Source organism: Schistocerca americana, unplaced genomic scaffold (genome assembly GCF_021461395.2).
Source record: "Schistocerca americana isolate TAMUIC-IGC-003095 unplaced genomic scaffold, iqSchAmer2.1 HiC_scaffold_315, whole genome shotgun sequence".
Lineage (NCBI taxonomy): Eukaryota > Metazoa > Arthropoda > Insecta > Orthoptera > Acrididae > Schistocerca > Schistocerca americana.
The window spans coordinates 140,061-157,814 of NW_025726033.1; the positions used below are offsets into that span (position 1 = coordinate 140,061).

General features: G+C 55.9%; 8 non-coding genes across 8 annotated transcripts; all 8 read left to right on the forward strand.

The window, feature by feature from the left end:
- Positions 1-5,444: 5,444 nt before the first annotated feature.
- On the forward strand, positions 5,445-5,643 carry LOC124579896. Its single transcript, XR_006973038.1, has one exon. It is a non-coding gene; the product is annotated as a U2 spliceosomal RNA (small nuclear RNA).
- Positions 5,644-6,386: 743 nt separating this feature from the next.
- Positions 6,387-6,579, forward strand: LOC124579936. Its single transcript, XR_006973064.1, has one exon. It is a non-coding gene; the product is annotated as a U2 spliceosomal RNA (small nuclear RNA).
- A 743-nt stretch (positions 6,580-7,322) lies between these two features.
- LOC124579937 lies at positions 7,323-7,515 on the forward strand. The gene has a single exon (XR_006973065.1). It is a non-coding gene; the product is annotated as a U2 spliceosomal RNA (small nuclear RNA).
- A 743-nt stretch (positions 7,516-8,258) lies between these two features.
- LOC124579938 lies at positions 8,259-8,451 on the forward strand. The gene has a single exon (XR_006973066.1). It is a non-coding gene; the product is annotated as a U2 spliceosomal RNA (small nuclear RNA).
- A 746-nt stretch (positions 8,452-9,197) lies between these two features.
- LOC124579939 lies at positions 9,198-9,390 on the forward strand. Its single transcript, XR_006973067.1, has one exon. It is a non-coding gene; the product is annotated as a U2 spliceosomal RNA (small nuclear RNA).
- A 743-nt stretch (positions 9,391-10,133) lies between these two features.
- On the forward strand, positions 10,134-10,326 carry LOC124579941. Its single transcript, XR_006973069.1, has one exon. It is a non-coding gene; the product is annotated as a U2 spliceosomal RNA (small nuclear RNA).
- Positions 10,327-11,069: 743 nt separating this feature from the next.
- LOC124579942 lies at positions 11,070-11,262 on the forward strand. The gene has a single exon (XR_006973070.1). It is a non-coding gene; the product is annotated as a U2 spliceosomal RNA (small nuclear RNA).
- Positions 11,263-17,296: 6,034 nt separating this feature from the next.
- On the forward strand, positions 17,297-17,486 carry LOC124579884. The gene has a single exon (XR_006973031.1). It is a non-coding gene; the product is annotated as a U2 spliceosomal RNA (small nuclear RNA).
- Positions 17,487-17,754: the final 268 nt, after the last annotated feature.

Sequence of the window (17,754 nt, forward strand, 5' to 3'; positions counted from 1 at the left end):
GGTGGTTGCCACCCCCGCGTCGTGTGTACTTTGTGTGCGCACGCCGAGGAGGTCTGGCATCCCCCTGCCGACACGCTCCGCGACGTCAACCGCGTCGCCACGAGTGCCGAGCGCAAGTTCGGGAGGTGAAGGCAGCACGCTGCCGACGCCTGCCGCCGAACGCGTCGCTCCGGCCAGAGGCGCAGTGTCCGGCATGGGCCGCGGCTCGCCGCCGCCCGCGCCGGCCATTGCACCCAGTGGCGTACGCTGGCCACGTCGTGCGGCTGCCGCAGGCGCCTCCCGCCCGCCATCTGTCGGGAGCGTGGGTACCGGCCTGGGACTGCCGCCCGCATTCGCTACGCCGCCAACAGGTGGCTCTGCGGTGCGGGTGGGCGGTGGCAGGCAGGCTGCCTCGCTCGCCGCGACCGTTGGTGTTGTCATTCACGGCGCAGCCGCGCCGCCGGTTGACGCACCAAAGGCCGCGCGCCCGGCGGATGCACCGGATGGTGTGGTGCTTGTGCGGTCGCAGACGTACACGCGCCGCGTTTCCTCTGCCCTGCCGGCGGTTACGTCGAGTGACGCCCGTCACTCCGTCTCCGTTCAGGCAGGGAGTGCTACTAAACAAGCAGCCTCTGTTTCAGACAACGAGTGGCACGTAGTCACCCCAAGGAGGGACAGACGCCGTGCTGCAGGACGCAGACCACCGCCCCCGGACCGACGGCGCATCATACCGCCCAGTCCGCGTAACAGCGGTCCGGCGCGAGCCAACGCGCCTGGGCGGCCGGCGCGAGCTTCACCTCGTGTATCTCGCGCCGGCGGCAGGGCGCGGGCGACCGCTGGGCCATCTGTTGGCGGCGCGGCGAACAACAGCCGCGGTGCGCCGGGCCCGAGCGCCAGGCCGGCGCGACCTACACCTCGAGACGCCCGGCCGGCGCGGGCTACACCGGCCACCCCTACGACCACTGCGCCATCTGGTAGCGATCGTCGGGCACCCAGTCCGCGTAGCAGCGGCCCGGGGCGAGCCAGCGCGTCCGGTCAGCCGGCGCGAGCTACACCCCGTGTTTCTCGCGCCGGCGGCGGGCCGCAGGCGACCGCCGGGCCATCTGTTGGCGGCGCGGCGAACACCAGCCGCGGTGCGCCCGACCCGAGCGCCAGGCCGGCGCAAGGCGGCCCTGGGCGAGCCAGCGCGTCCGGTCGGCCGGCGCGAGCTACACCCCGTGTTTCTCGCGCCGGCGGCGGGCCGCCGGCGACCGCCGGGCCATCTGCTGGCGGCGCGGCGAACACCAGCCGCGGTGCGCCCGACCCGAGCGCCAGGCCGGCGCAAGCTACACCGGCCCCTGCTGCTACCGCTGCGCCACCTGTCACCAGCGCGGCGATTGAAAGCAGCACTGAGCGGCCCACGCCAGATGGCAGCACGGCACCACCACCGACGCAGACGACGGAGCGGCGCGACGCGAACGGTGGGACTGCAGCTGCGTCTCCGAGAACTGGCAGCAAGAAGAGGAGACGCCGACGCCGTAACACCCGGCCCAGTCCCAACCTCCCGCCGCAAGGCTCCCGTCCTACACCAGACCTGACAGGCCCCCCTGTACCCTCCGAACAGGGCGCAACTGAGGCAGCTCCGCCCCCCCCTCCCCCGGCCGACGCTCGGCTAACGGAGAGGCAGCGGCGCTGGCTGGCGGCCCTGGAGAGCGTCCACAACCAACCGTGGGACGCATTCGTCGCGGCCGTCGAGGATTTCATCGCCGAGATCGCCGAGACGAAGCCACAACGCCAGGCAGCCGGAGGTCGACAGGATGGGCCACCAGCAGCAGCGCACCGCGGCCAGGGCCGCGCCGACGCTGCTGCCAATCCCCCTCCCCCTGCCCCTACACGCGGCCGCGGTGGGCGGCGCGGTGGACGTGGCGCACGGCGCGCGGCGGCCGCCGAGCGTCGGTACGACGCGAATGCAGCGTCTGAGATTCAGAAGCTGTACCGCGCGGACCGGCGCAAGGCGATGCAGCGCGTCCTTGGCGAGACGTCACCGTACTGCCAAATCGATGGCAGCGTGCTCACGGAGCACTTTAAAAAGATCTATGGTAAATCTGACTTCTCTCTTTCAGATGCACCAGCTGCTGTCCCGGACTTTGCCGCCACCACGCCTCCTGATGTCAGCGAGGAGGTCCTGCTGCCGATCACACCTTCAGAGGTGCAACAGCGGCTCCAGAAGGCGAGCAATACTGCTCCTGGGGCAGACGGAGTCACCTACTCGGACTTGCGACGTGAGGATCCTGGCTGCCACGTGCTAGCTAAGATCTTCTCGCGCTGCTGGAAAGAGCGGAAGACTCCGGTGCAGTGGAAAATATCCACTACCGTCCTCATCCACAAGAAAGGGGACGTCTCGGACGTGACCAACTGGCGGCCTTTAGCATTGAGCTCTACCATCTCTAAGCTCTTTGCTGCAATCGTTGCGGACCGCACTTCTCTCTGGGCAGAGCGGTTGAACCTGCTCTCCCCAGAACAGAAGGGCTTCCGCACGTTTGAAGGCTGCTACGAGCACAACTTCATTGTGCAGACGGCAATTGACGATGCAAGGCGCAGGGGAGGCCAAGCATGCTTTGCTTGGCTTGATCTGGCGAATGCTTTTGGTTCAGTGCCTCACGCTCACCTCCTTGGAGTACTGAGCAGGATGGGACTACCAGAGCAATTGCACCATCTAATTGCCGACATGTACGATGGTTGCTCCACCCGCGTCCGTACATCTGACGGACTAACGGAGGAGATAGAGATCCAGGCAGGGGTCAAGCAGGGCTGTCCACTGTCGCCCATCGTCTTTAATCTCGCGCTCGAGCCGGTACTTCGCGCCGCAACCTCACTCAGAAATGAGTGTGGTATTCCGCTTAGCGGCGTCAGTGTGAGTGCACTGGCGTATGCGGACGATATCGTGCTTCTGGCGCGGGATTCAGAGGCGATGCAGACGCTCCTCAATGTTGTGGGTGAGGCGGCGACGTGGGCCGGGCTTACCTTCAAGCCGTCGAAGTGTGCCACGCTTCACATCCGCCGTCGGCAGACACTAGGCTCGGTATTCGCCCTGCAAGGGGGAGAACCAGCCGTGCTCGGTGCGGGTGACGCCTACCTCCATCTTGGCGTTCCCACCGGGTACAAAGTCACGCAGACGCCAACGGATGCGATCGCGGCAATTCGACGCGACTTGCAGCACCTGGACGCTTCCCTGCTGGCTCCCTGGCAGAAGATTGACGCTGTGCGTGTCTTTCTCCTCCCTAGGCTTGACTTTGTCATGCGGGGCGGAGCGGTACGCAAGGGGCCGCTATCTGCACTCGACAAGGCAGTGAAAGCGGCTGTCAAATCATGGCTGTTCCTCCCACAGCGTGCGTCCACCGAACAGCTGTACCTCGCGCTGGGAGAGGGAGGATGCGGCCTGACGCCGCTCGCGGACGCTGCGGACATCTCCACCATCGTCCATGGCTTCCGCATGCTGCACTGCGACGACGCCACCGTCCGAGACATCGCCTGGGCCACACTATCTACGGCCGCGCGCCGCCGACTGGGGAGGGAGCCGAGTCGTTCCGACTTGGCCACCTACCTTAGCGGCAGCACTGAGGGTGACCTCGCACGCGACGGAGGTGACATCCAGTCACTGTGGACGCGCGTCAGGAACGCCACAAGGCGCCTAGCGCCGCGTGGCGTCACTTGGCGCTGGAGTGAGCTGCTTTCTGAGTTGCAGGTGGAGGTCGGCGGCCGACCCGCCATCGCTGACGACGCGGAACACGGCGGCATCGGAGGGGTGACGCAGCCGGCCACGGAGGGGACGGCGCCTGTGACTACACGACACCTCGATGATGGCGGCGATGGACCGCAACACGATGATGACAGCGTGGGACGCACCGCCAACACTGGCGTCGAGCATGTCCGGGTGGGAGGGGGCGCCAAACGTCTTCTCTCGCGGACGCTCCGCGAGTGTCTGAGGCAGCGCCTGCGCAACCTCCTACTCAGGAAACCTGACCAGGGGAAGGTGTTCGAGTGTACCAGGGAGTCCACAGCGTCCAACCACTTCATAGCGGGAGGCAAATACACCCGCTTCGCAGACTGGCGCTTTATCCATCGCGCCAGGCTCGGAGTCGTGCCTCTGAACGGTTGTCGCCGCTTTGATGGGCGGGCACACAACAACAAAGCCTGCCGACGCTGTGGCCACAACAACGAGACGCTCCCGCACGTGATCAACGCGTGCATGGTGCACTCAGCAGCCCTGCAGTATCGCCACAACGCGGTCCTCAACCGCCTCGCGACAGCAGTCGCTGGGCGGCCAAGGAGAGGAAACGCTGCTGTTCCTGACATCAGGATCAACCAAGCCGTCATAGGGGACAGCAGCGGGCTGCGTCCGGACCTCGTAATAACTGACGAGGCCGCTAAGACTGTGACCATCGTCGATGTGACAATCCCCTTCGAGAATAGGCGGATTGCGCTCGACAACGCTCGGCAACTGAAGAGGATAAAGTACGCCGACGTTGCGCGCGGATTAGCCGCTCGCGGCTATTCCGTCACTGTCGACGCCCTGGTTGTTGGCAGTCTGGGGGCGTGGGACCGCCAGAACGATGCAGTGCTTCGGCACCTAGGCATCGCTAGCCGCTACTGCCAACTGATGCGGCGGCTGATGGTGTCTGACACCATCAAGTGGTCCCGCGACATTTACGTGGAACACATTACTGGCCACCGCCAGTATGTGTCCCCCTAGACTGTGGCATGCTCTGACGCCAGGCTGCGAGACCCTCGAGACTGCAGTCGTCGGAGAACTTCGAGGTCGGTGCCTTCGTGACGTCGGCGTCGAGATTCTCCTCCACGACGCGGGACCTGCGGCGCTACACCATCTTCGCGCCGCACTGCAGCAGTGCCGAGTCAGTAGCGGTGCGTGCGGTGCTGCCTGGTGCCCCTCCCTCCGTGGTGTCCGCCGAATATGGCCCCCACCTCGGTTGGCGCGGTGCTAGGCGGCGCCAAACGTGTGCCTACTGCCCGGCAGTCTCCAGCCAGCGTGGGAAGCAACGCCCTCCTGCCACGACACCCCGGTGACGTCTGCCGCAAGGCGGACAGAGGGGAGAAGTCCGGCTGTGTGTGACCCGCCTGCGTGCGTGGCACACCAGCCGCTGGCAGCCGTGCATGTGCAGTGTGCTGTCAGGGCATGGAGAAGAATGTAATAAACAAAACAGATCCTAAACTAGCTCCAACCTTCCCCGTTCTGGAATTATCTAAGGCCGCGCCTACCGCGGGATTAATCTTAAGGTAATATACTTAAGCATCCGCGCCTAACGCGGCCTTCCAATATTTAAGTAGTGGGCTTAACCCACGAGTTAGAATAAGGTTCAATTACTTAAGTACGGTTAGAACCGTTTCTCTAAATTTTATTTTGTCTAAACTTAACAAATTTGTAAAACTCGCATTGTATAGAGTCATGAATATTTTTTCTTAAATTTATACTTCTTAAAACTGTAACTAAGAATTATCTCGGAAAATAAAAATCTGTTCTTATCAGCTTAATATCTGATACGTCCTGCATCGCAGGACCAGAATATTAAACTCATTTTTGGCTCATGACGGAGTGCTAGGGGCTTGCTCCACCTCTGTCGCGGGTTGGCCCGGCATTGCAGTACCGCCGGGATCGGCCCACCTAAAATTAATTAAAACACAGACTGAAATGAGTTAATATTCTGCAGTGATCAGATATTCCGCTGGTAGCAAAACTTGTTGTAGTTGTCGATTTGCCCAGTAGTTAGCTGCTTACACACCACGATTTCTTGTAATTAATTTAACATTATCTTACGTAATTTATTTATTTATTTTTTTTTTTTTTTTTTGCGGTTAGCTGGACCGCTCTTGCAGCCGCATTACACTAGGCTGGTTATTTATGTGGGCACAGAAGGGTGCCTTCGGATGCCTCGTTGGCGTCACATATGGTCCGGCCACAGATAATTTTAATTAAATTTTTTGGAGTTATATCCTTAGCTCCTCGCGAACGTCGTCGTCGTCGCCGCACGCACGCAGAATGCGTGTGCACACACACACGTATGCAGTAGGCGGTGGACGATGCAAGCACTCGGCTAGGTGTAGCTCGCGCCAGCCTCGCGCCGATGTAGCTCGCGCCGCCCTGGAGCTGCTGTGGGGCGGACTCACGGCTTCTCCACTGCCCTGGCAGCTAGCGGCGTACAGATGGGAGTCGCAGTTTACTCTTGGACATGGAGGGTAGTACTGGGCTGTTGACGAGTGCTCTCGTGAATTGTCGATCCTTCCTGTTCTTGCTTTTGCGATGTTTTCGACGGTCGCCTGTTGCCATATCGGCCCGTACCACCGTTTGTCACTCCCACAAGTGGAGCGCACACGCTGCAAGCATTTAGGCCCTTCCACTGCGGTTTTTCCTTATCGCTTCTCGGCCTTTTGGCTAAGATCAAAGTGTAGTATCTGTTCTTATCAGCTTAATATCTGATACGTCCTGCATCGCAGGACCAGAATATTAAACTCATTTTTGGCTCATGACGGAGTGCTAGGGGCTTGCTCCACCTCTGTCGCGGGTTGGCCCGGCATTGCAGTACCGCCGGGATCGGCCCACCTAAAATTAATTAAAACACAGACTGAAATGAGTTAATATTCTGCAGTGATCAGATATTCCGCTGGTAGCAAAACTTGTTGTAGTTGTCGATTTGCCCAGTAGTTAGCTGCTTACACACCACGATTTCTTGTAATTAATTTAACATTATCTTACGTAATTTATTTATTTATTTTTTTTTTTTTTTTTTGCGGTTAGCTGGACCGCTCTTGCAGCCGCATTACACTAGGCTGGTTATTTATGTGGGCACAGAAGGGTGCCTTCGGATGCCTCGTTGGCGTCACATATGGTCCGGCCACAGATAATTTTAATTAAATTTTTTGGAGTTATATCCTTAGCTCCTCGCGAACGTCGTCGTCGTCGCCGCACGCACGCAGAATGCGTGTGCACACACACACGTATGCAGTAGGCGGTGGACGATGCAAGCACTCGGCTAGGTGTAGCTCGCGCCAGCCTCGCGCCGATGTAGCTCGCGCCGCCCTGGAGCTGCTGTGGGGCGGACTCACGGCTTCTCCACTGCCCTGGCAGCTAGCGGCGTACAGATGGGAGTCGCAGTTTACTCTTGGACATGGAGGGTAGTACTGGGCTGTTGACGAGTGCTCTCGTGAATTGTCGATCCTTCCTGTTCTTGCTTTTGCGATGTTTTCGACGGTCGCCTGTTGCCATATCGGCCCGTACCACCGTTTGTCACTCCCACAAGTGGAGCGCACACGCTGCAAGCATTTAGGCCCTTCCACTGCGGTTTTTCCTTATCGCTTCTCGGCCTTTTGGCTAAGATCAAAGTGTAGTATCTGTTCTTATCAGCTTAATATCTGATACGTCCTGCATCGCAGGACCAGAATATTAAACTCATTTTTGGCTCATGACGGAGTGCTAGGGGCTTGCTCCACCTCTGTCGCGGGTTGGCCCGGCATTGCAGTACCGCCGGGATCGGCCCACCTAAAATTAATTAAAACACAGACTGAAATGAGTTAATATTCTGCAGTGATCAGATATTCCGCTGGTAGCAAAACTTGTTGTAGTTGTCGATTTGCCCAGTAGTTAGCTGCTTACACACCACGATTTCTTGTAATTAATTTAACATTATCTTACGTAATTTATTTATTTATTTTTTTTTTTTTTTTTTGCGGTTAGCTGGACCGCTCTTGCAGCCGCATTACACTAGGCTGGTTATTTATGTGGGCACAGAAGGGTGCCTTCGGATGCCTCGTTGGCGTCACATATGGTCCGGCCACAGATAATTTTAATTAAATTTTTTGGAGTTATATCCTTAGCTCCTCGCGAACGTCGTCGTCGTCGCCGCACGCACGCAGAATGCGTGTGCACACACACACGTATGCAGTAGGCGGTGGACGATGCAAGCACTCGGCTAGGTGTAGCTCGCGCCAGCCTCGCGCCGATGTAGCTCGCGCCGCCCTGGAGCTGCTGTGGGGCGGACTCACGGCTTCTCCACTGCCCTGGCAGCTAGCGGCGTACAGATGGGAGTCGCAGTTTACTCTTGGACATGGAGGGTAGTACTGGGCTGTTGACGAGTGCTCTCGTGAATTGTCGATCCTTCCTGTTCTTGCTTTTGCGATGTTTTCGACGGTCGCCTGTTGCCATATCGGCCCGTACCACCGTTTGTCACTCCCACAAGTGGAGCGCACACGCTGCAAGCATTTAGGCCCTTCCACTGCGGTTTTTCCTTATCGCTTCTCGGCCTTTTGGCTAAGATCAAAGTGTAGTATCTGTTCTTATCAGCTTAATATCTGATACGTCCTGCATCGCAGGACCAGAATATTAAACTCATTTTTGGCTCATGACGGAGTGCTAGGGGCTTGCTCCACCTCTGTCGCGGGTTGGCCCGGCATTGCAGTACCGCCGGGATCGGCCCACCTAAAATTAATTAAAACACAGACTGAAATGAGTTAATATTCTGCAGTGATCAGATATTCCGCTGGTAGCAAAACTTGTTGTAGTTGTCGATTTGCCCAGTAGTTAGCTGCTTACACACCACGATTTCTTGTAATTAATTTAACATTATCTTACGTAATTTATTTATTTATTTTTTTTTTTTTTTTTTGCGGTTAGCTGGACCGCTCTTGCAGCCGCATTACACTAGGCTGGTTATTTATGTGGGCACAGAAGGGTGCCTTCGGATGCCTCGTTGGCGTCACATATGGTCCGGCCACAGATAATTTTAATTAAATTTTTTGGAGTTATATCCTTAGCTCCTCGCGAACGTCGTCGTCGTCGTCGCCGCACGCACGCAGAATGCGTGTGCACACACACACGTATGCAGTAGGCGGTGGACGATGCAAGCACTCGGCTAGGTGTAGCTCGCGCCAGCCTCGCGCCGATGTAGCTCGCGCCGCCCTGGAGCTGCTGTGGGGCGGACTCACGGCTTCTCCACTGCCCTGGCAGCTAGCGGCGTACAGATGGGAGTCGCAGTTTACTCTTGGACATGGAGGGTAGTACTGGGCTGTTGACGAGTGCTCTCGTGAATTGTCGATCCTTCCTGTTCTTGCTTTTGCGATGTTTTCGACGGTCGCCTGTTGCCATATCGGCCCGTACCACCGTTTGTCACTCCCACAAGTGGAGCGCACACGCTGCAAGCATTTAGGCCCTTCCACTGCGGTTTTTCCTTATCGCTTCTCGGCCTTTTGGCTAAGATCAAAGTGTAGTATCTGTTCTTATCAGCTTAATATCTGATACGTCCTGCATCGCAGGACCAGAATATTAAACTCATTTTTGGCTCATGACGGAGTGCTAGGGGCTTGCTCCACCTCTGTCGCGGGTTGGCCCGGCATTGCAGTACCGCCGGGATCGGCCCACCTAAAATTAATTAAAACACAGACTGAAATGAGTTAATATTCTGCAGTGATCAGATATTCCGCTGGTAGCAAAACTTGTTGTAGTTGTCGATTTGCCCAGTAGTTAGCTGCTTACACACCACGATTTCTTGTAATTAATTTAACATTATCTTACGTAATTTATTTATTTATTTTTTTTTTTTTTTTTTGCGGTTAGCTGGACCGCTCTTGCAGCCGCATTACACTAGGCTGGTTATTTATGTGGGCACAGAAGGGTGCCTTCGGATGCCTCGTTGGCGTCACATATGGTCCGGCCACAGATAATTTTAATTAAATTTTTTGGAGTTATATCCTTAGCTCCTCGCGAACGTCGTCGTCGTCGCCGCACGCACGCAGAATGCGTGTGCACACACACACGTATGCAGTAGGCGGTGGACGATGCAAGCACTCGGCTAGGTGTAGCTCGCGCCAGCCTCGCGCCGATGTAGCTCGCGCCGCCCTGGAGCTGCTGTGGGGCGGACTCACGGCTTCTCCACTGCCCTGGCAGCTAGCGGCGTACAGATGGGAGTCGCAGTTTACTCTTGGACATGGAGGGTAGTACTGGGCTGTTGACGAGTGCTCTCGTGAATTGTCGATCCTTCCTGTTCTTGCTTTTGCGATGTTTTCGACGGTCGCCTGTTGCCATATCGGCCCGTACCACCGTTTGTCACTCCCACAAGTGGAGCGCACACGCTGCAAGCATTTAGGCCCTTCCACTGCGGTTTTTCCTTATCGCTTCTCGGCCTTTTGGCTAAGATCAAAGTGTAGTATCTGTTCTTATCAGCTTAATATCTGATACGTCCTGCATCGCAGGACCAGAATATTAAACTCATTTTTGGCTCATGACGGAGTGCTAGGGGCTTGCTCCACCTCTGTCGCGGGTTGGCCCGGCATTGCAGTACCGCCGGGATCGGCCCACCTAAAATTAATTAAAACACAGACTGAAATGAGTTAATATTCTGCAGTGATCAGATATTCCGCTGGTAGCAAAACTTGTTGTAGTTGTCGATTTGCCCAGTAGTTAGCTGCTTACACACCACGATTTCTTGTAATTAATTTAACATTATCTTACGTAATTTATTTATTTATTTTTTTTTTTTTTTTTTGCGGTTAGCTGGACCGCTCTTGCAGCCGCATTACACTAGGCTGGTTATTTATGTGGGCACAGAAGGGTGCCTTCGGATGCCTCGTTGGCGTCACATATGGTCCGGCCACAGATAATTTTAATTAAATTTTTTGGAGTTATATCCTTAGCTCCTCGCGAACGTCGTCGTCGTCGCCGCACGCACGCAGAATGCGTGTGCACACACACACGTATGCAGTAGGCGGTGGACGATGCAAGCACTCGGCTAGGTGTAGCTCGCGCCAGCCTCGCGCCGATGTAGCTCGCGCCGCCCTGGAGCTGCTGTGGGGCGGACTCACGGCTTCTCCACTGCCCTGGCAGCTAGCGGCGTACAGATGGGAGTCGCAGTTTACTCTTGGACATGGAGGGTAGTACTGGGCTGTTGACGAGTGCTCTCGTGAATTGTCGATCCTTCCTGTTCTTGCTTTTGCGATGTTTTCGACGGTCGCCTGTTGCCATATCGGCCCGTACCACCGTTTGTCACTCCCACAAGTGGAGCGCACACGCTGCAAGCATTTAGGCCCTTCCACTGCGGTTTTTCCTTATCGCTTCTCGGCCTTTTGGCTAAGATCAAAGTGTAGTATCTGTTCTTATCAGCTTAATATCTGATACGTCCTGCATCGCAGGACCAGAATATTAAACTCATTTTTGGCTCATGACGGAGTGCTAGGGGCTTGCTCCACCTCTGTCGCGGGTTGGCCCGGCATTGCAGTACCGCCGGGATCGGCCCACCTAAAATTAATTAAAACACAGACTGAAATGAGTTAATATTCTGCAGTGATCAGATATTCCGCTGGTAGCAAAACTTGTTGTAGTTGTCGATTTGCCCAGTAGTTAGCTGCTTACACACCACGATTTCTTGTAATTAATTTAACATTATCTTACGTAATTTATTTATTTATTTTTTTTTTTTTTTTTTGCGGTTAGCTGGACCGCTCTTGCAGCCGCATTACACTAGGCTGGTTATTTATGTGGGCACAGAAGGGTGCCTTCGGATGCCTCGTTGGCGTCACATATGGTCCGGCCACAGATAATTTTAATTAAATTTTTTGGAGTTATATCCTTAGCTCCTCGCGAACGTCGTCGTCGTCGCCGCACGCACGCAGAATGCGTGTGCACACACACACGTATGCAGTAGGCGGTGGACGATGCAAGCACTCGGCTAGGTGTAGCTCGCGCCAGCCTCGCGCCGATGTAGCTCGCGCCGCCCTGGAGCTGCTGTGGGGCGGACTCACGGCTTCTCCACTGCCCTGGCAGCTAGCGGCGTACAGATGGGAGTCGCAGTTTACTCTTGGACATGGAGGGTAGTACTGGGCTGTTGACGAGTGCTCTCGTGAATTGTCGATCCTTCCTGTTCTTGCTTTTGCGATGTTTTCGACGGTCGCCTGTTGCCATATCGGCCCGTACCACCGTTTGTCACTCCCACAAGTGGAGCGCACACGCTGCAAGCATTTAGGCCCTTCCACTGCGGTTTTTCCTTATCGCTTCTCGGCCTTTTGGCTAAGAAGCACCCCGCGGTCGGAGCGGTCCGTTGTGCTCTGTAGCGGGTCGCGAGTCGCGTTTCGTGGTCGTTTCGTTTGTTCTTGGTTTTTCCAGCGTTGATATTTTTGCGGTGAATATGTCGAACCGGTCGAACAGCATTCAATGCGTATTCGACAGAGCAGCGAGACGGCCTACGGCCTTTGAAATACAGGAATGGATATTTGGTGATCTGAAAGTACCGGAAAATGACGTCGACACCTTTCAACTGGATTTTGTCTTATTCTCGTTATTCGTGAAATTTCTCGACCAGGAGAAATACGAAAAGTATGGCCTGGCACTCGCGGGCGAACATCCGTTCCGCTACTTCGATGGAACTGTCGGAACAGTGCATATTGTGCCATCTGGCTTTGGGATACGAACTGTGCGGGTATTTAACGTACCCCCTGAGTGTCCCAATGACGTAATCGGCCGTGTCCTGTCGCGGTATGGCACGGTGCTCAGCATCACGAATGAGAAGTGGGGAAGTGCCTACCGTTTCCAGGGCAACAGCGGCGTTCGTAGTGTCCGCATGGACCTCCGCCAGCACATCCCGTCGTATATAAATGTTGCGAGTACCAGGGCCCAGATCACCTATATTGGGCAACCGCAGACTTGCTCCCTTTGTCAATCGACAGAGCATCTCCGCGTGGACTGCCCGCGCCGGCGTCCTGTGCAACTGCCGCGGGAACGCACTGCTGGTACCAACCTTGTGCCTCTCCTCAGCGAGGTAGTGGCGGGCGCTGCCCCCCGTCCCGCTGAGCGAACTGACGTGTCGCCCCCGCCAGAAGCGGTGCAACTGGCACCCAGTGCACCGGTTGACAGACCCGTCCCGGACCAGGCGCCCGTTGTGGCGGTACCGCCGGCGGCGTCTGATGTGCCTGCCATGGCGATAGATGTGGTCGCTGTCGAACAGATGGAGGTCGTTCTTCCTACCCCGCCCCTCCCGGCAGATGACGCTAAGTCCCCCCGCCGTCGTCATCGACGCAAGAAGGCGAACCCGGACCAGCCGGCGGAGGAGGCGGACGGTTTCCGTCCCCCTGAGAGCGGCAGTGAGGCTGACTCTCAGGCCTCCTCAGTTTCCCGCTCTGTTTCCGCTGACCGCTCGGGCGGTATGCGGCAAACTGCTCGGCAACTAGAGGCTCTTATCAGTTCCTCGCGAGATCGGGGAGCGATCCCTGCAAAACGAAAACATGACCAGGGTAGTGACCAGCCAATGCAGCGTACTCGTACCCTTTCACATCCTACTGTGTCCGACGCGTCTGCGCCGCCTGGCTCAGACTATCCTGCCGATGGGGGAGGCCTGAACTGGGCTGACGACGAGGGCGATGACTTGCGTGATTGAGTGGGCCTTTCCCCACATGAGCTGCTTGGTATTTGTTTCTCACATCCGGGGTGATATCGCTGGGTTCTGGTGTGGATGTTTCCACACCTGCATCCCTACGGCCGTGACCCTATCTGCCGTTGTCTACTCTGTGTTGCTCTCCCATGCCTGCCTTTGACCGTCCGCCGGGAGCCCTCTCTCTTTTAACGATCAATATCAACTCCATCTCCAACCCGGTCAAACTTCGATCACTGAAGGACTTTCTCTGCCTTGGTGCGTTTGATGTGGTCTTTCTCCAGGAGGTTTGTGCCCCTTTTCTATCTGACCTTGCTGGTTATGAGGCACTGTATAACATCGACCCTGACGCCCGGCGGGGTACTGCTTTGCTCTACCGATCAGAGTTTACTCCATCCCACGTTACCACGCTACCCAACGGTCGCGTTCTTGCATGTATCCTTCAAGATGTCCTTTTTCTAAATGTCTATGCTCCTTCCGGTGCTAACCACAGGCATGACAGAACAACACTTTTTCAGTCTGATCTCCCCCCTTTCTTAGCAGCTCGTCGCCCTATCGTCTTTGGCGGAGACTTCAACTGTGTGGTAGCCGAAGTTGACCAGGTCCCGACGCCTATGCGGTGTGAAGCGCTCGCTTCACTCCTTCGGGCGGCTGACCTTACTGACACGTGGCGCCACTTCCATCCCGCCTACACGCAATTTACCCACATCTATCCCACTGGAGCCAGCCGTATTGATCGTGTTTATGTCTCGGCTGATTTGACTCCCGCCCTTTGTGCCGTCCAAGTCATACCCGTGGCCTTTAGTGACCACTGTGCGTACTCGTGTTCCTTGCGTATCGCGGGCCCTGCCCCGGTTCCTCGTGGCACCTCTTGGAAGATGAATACCCTTCATCTGTCCCTGCCCGAACTTCGTGCTCTTGTCACGAAAACGTGGCAGGATTGTCTCGTGGACACTTCCCGGTACCCTACCACGGTGGTTTGGTGGCTCCGCTGTGCGAAGCCCCGGCTGCGACGTGTTATCCGGCAATATAGTCGCGACGTCGCCCACTGGAAACGTAGCACGTTGGCCTTCTATCAGCAGTGTCTCACTGACGCCCTGACTCTTCCTGCTGACAGGTATGATCAGCTCCGCATGCGCCTCAACAAAATTAAGGCGCAAATACTTCGCTTCACTCGGGAGAAAGCCGACGGTTTGGTGGTGCGGTGTCGTTCTGCATCCCTGATTGAAGGCGAGGAGCCATCCCTTTATCACCTTGCCTCTGAACGAACTCGTGCCAAGAAGAACAAAATTCTGCGCCTTAAGACAGACGATGGTGCGCGTATCACAGACAACCGTGACGTCCTCCAACACCTGACGGACCATTTCACACACCTCTTCCAGGATGTTGAGGTCGACGTCGCCGCCCAACGTGCCCTTGTCAGTGGGGTGCCTACTTCTTTGGATCGTCATGACCGCGGCTCTTTAACCGAGCCCCTGACACTCGCTGACCTCACATCTGTCCTCCGTGCCTGTCCGGGACGCAAGTCACCTGGCCCCGACGGTCTCCCTTATGAGTTCTACCAACAATTTTGGGACCTGCTCGGCGACCGTTTCTGCAAAATGTGCGAGGAGATTTTTGCTGGATGCGACTTACCCGCCGACTTTTTATCTGGACGTATCGCCCTTATTCCAAAGGTGACTGGTCACTGTCGAGCTCAAGACCTGCGTCCTATCACTGTCCTTAACACTGACTATAAGTTGGTGGCACGATGCGTGGCCTCTCGTCTCAAACAGGCGATGACTAAGGTACTTTGCCCCACTCAATCCTGTGGCGTTTCGCGTCGGAACATCTTCACCGCCGCTTCCCTGTACCGCGATGTTGTCTTCCTCACCGCTGACACTCGCACTCCGGCTGCCATTCTTTCCTTGGACTTCGCCGGTGCCTTTGACAGGGTCTCGCACCCTTACCTGCTGGGCGTTATGTCGCGGATGGGTTTTGGGGAGCGCTTCATACGCATCATCAGGCACTTCTTGGATGGGGCGAATTCCACTATCGTGGTGAACGGTTGCCGGTCGCGCCCCATTCCCATCAGGCGGTCAGTTCGACAGGGGTGTCCCTTGTCGATGTATTTGTTTGCCTTAGCGCTGGACCCCTTGCTGCGTGACATTGGCCGGTTGGTCGACGGTGTCGCTCTCCCAGGCGTCACCTTCCGCTGTGCGGCCTACGCCGATGACGTTGGTGTGTTCGTTGCTAACGCCAGGGACATCGATTCCGTTCGCCGCGTTCTCGACGTTTATGAACGGGCCTCCGGTGCTCAGTTAAATCCCAACAAGACCGTGTTGCTTCCGCTAGGGCCACGATCATTGACCGTCGAACGCCCCTGGTACCGCGTTGTGGGGGAACAGCGTATCTTGGGTCTTGAGGTGACTGCCTGTCCGCAGCGTATGTTAACCCTCACGTGGCGGCGGCTTCTCACACGCATCAGGGGCCTTTGCGTGAGCCACGCTGATCGACGGCTCGACCTCCATCAACGCATCCAGCTGATTAATGGTTATCTCCTCTCACGGGCATGGTATGTCGCCCAACTCCTTACGCTGCCGAAGCAGATCGGCCGAGCCATCTCGCAAGCAGTATACTGGCTCTTGTGGCGGCATGCGCTGTTCAAGGTTGATGCGCTGACCAGTACGCTGCCGAAGGCCGATGGCGGCCTCGGCCTCATTGACTTTTCCCGGAAATGTGCGGCCCTTCTGATACATCGTGTCACCGCTTTGCGCGAAGCCGACCCCGGTGGGACTACAGCGGTCCTCTTCGACCGTTATCGTCCACACTCGGCGCGTGCACCGGTCTGTTTGACGCATATTCCGTTCCGGCTGACGACGGTCAGAGACTATTACTTCCACCGCAGTTATGTCCTCACAGTGGCCACTGACAAGGCACGCACGTCGAAGCGCCTTTACCAGGCACTCCGAGGCCAGCCCACGCCACATAAATTAGAGGACAGACGACCGTCGGTCATCTGGCGCCAAGTTTGGGCTAATATTAACAACTCAGCCCTTCCCACCGCAGTTTCGGCGCTATGGTACCGTGTAGTCAACAATTTAATCCCCACTAACCATCGCCTGGCAGCCATCCGCCTACGGCCCTCGGCTGCTTGCGGCCGCTGTGGTGACGTCGACACCAGGGAGCATCGCCTCCTCTGCCCCCACGTCACAGAAGTGTGGGATCTTGCACGTGTGCTCATAGCGCTGATAGGTGGGACGACACCAGCAAATGTGTCCACAGACTGGTTCATTACCCCTGATCTTCAAACACAACCCCGACCAAGACGTAACGCAATGGTGTGGCTCTTGGGCCACACCATTTTCACGATCTACGACCTTTCCCTCACCGATGCTGTCTCTTTCATGGACTACCTGTGGAGCCAGCATCGCGTGGCGGAATCTGCTCGAAACTATACGACCACTTTTGCCCGGTTTTTGAAAGTTGCAATGATCCATGGATGTCAAACGGTGTTCCAGGTTGCCTAGGGCACCTTGTCCAGGCATTGCCTGGGCTTGCCCCTGGTTCTTTGCACCAATCTTGACTTGACTCACCTCAGATTCGCAATTGGAACAATTATTGCAAAACACTTTATTGGAACATTAGGAATCACGCAATCAATCTTAGGAGCTTATTCCTTCGTTAATTCTCTGGGCGATGGGATTATCTCGCCAGTTTCATTTTCACTTGTGTGTGCTGCCGTCCCTGTTTGTAATTTCCTTTCATTTCTATCTTTCTTTCATTCTTCCTTTTAGTTCTCAAATCACTATTTCTTCACACCTGCGGAGCGAGGTGTCTTTCTGCGTCAAGTGTCGTCGCCCGTTGCGGCATAGCAGAGTATGCCCCTCGTTTTTAATTTCGTTCCTGGCAACAAGTCTTGCTACTCAACGCACCCTGCTGTACGTAAAAAAAAAAAAAAAAGTGTAGTATCTGTTCTTATCAGCTTAATATCTGATACGTCCTGCATCGCAGGACCAGAATATTAAACTCATTTTTGGCTCATGACGGAGTGCTAGGGGCTTGCTCCACCTCTGTCGCGGGTTGGCCCGGCATTGCAGTACCGCCGGGATCGGCCCACCTAAAATTAATTAAAACACAGACTGAAATGAGTTAATATTCTGCAGTGATCAGATATTCCGCTGGTAGCAAAACTTGTTGTAGTTGTCGATTTGCCCAGTAGTTAGCTGCTTACACACCACGATTTCTTGTAATTAATTTAACATTATCTTACGTAATTTATTTATTTATTTTTTTTTTTTTTTTTTGCGGTTAGCTGGACCGCTCTTGCAGCCGCATTACACTAGGCTGGTTATTTATGTGGGCACAGAAGGGTGCCTTCGGATGCCTCGTT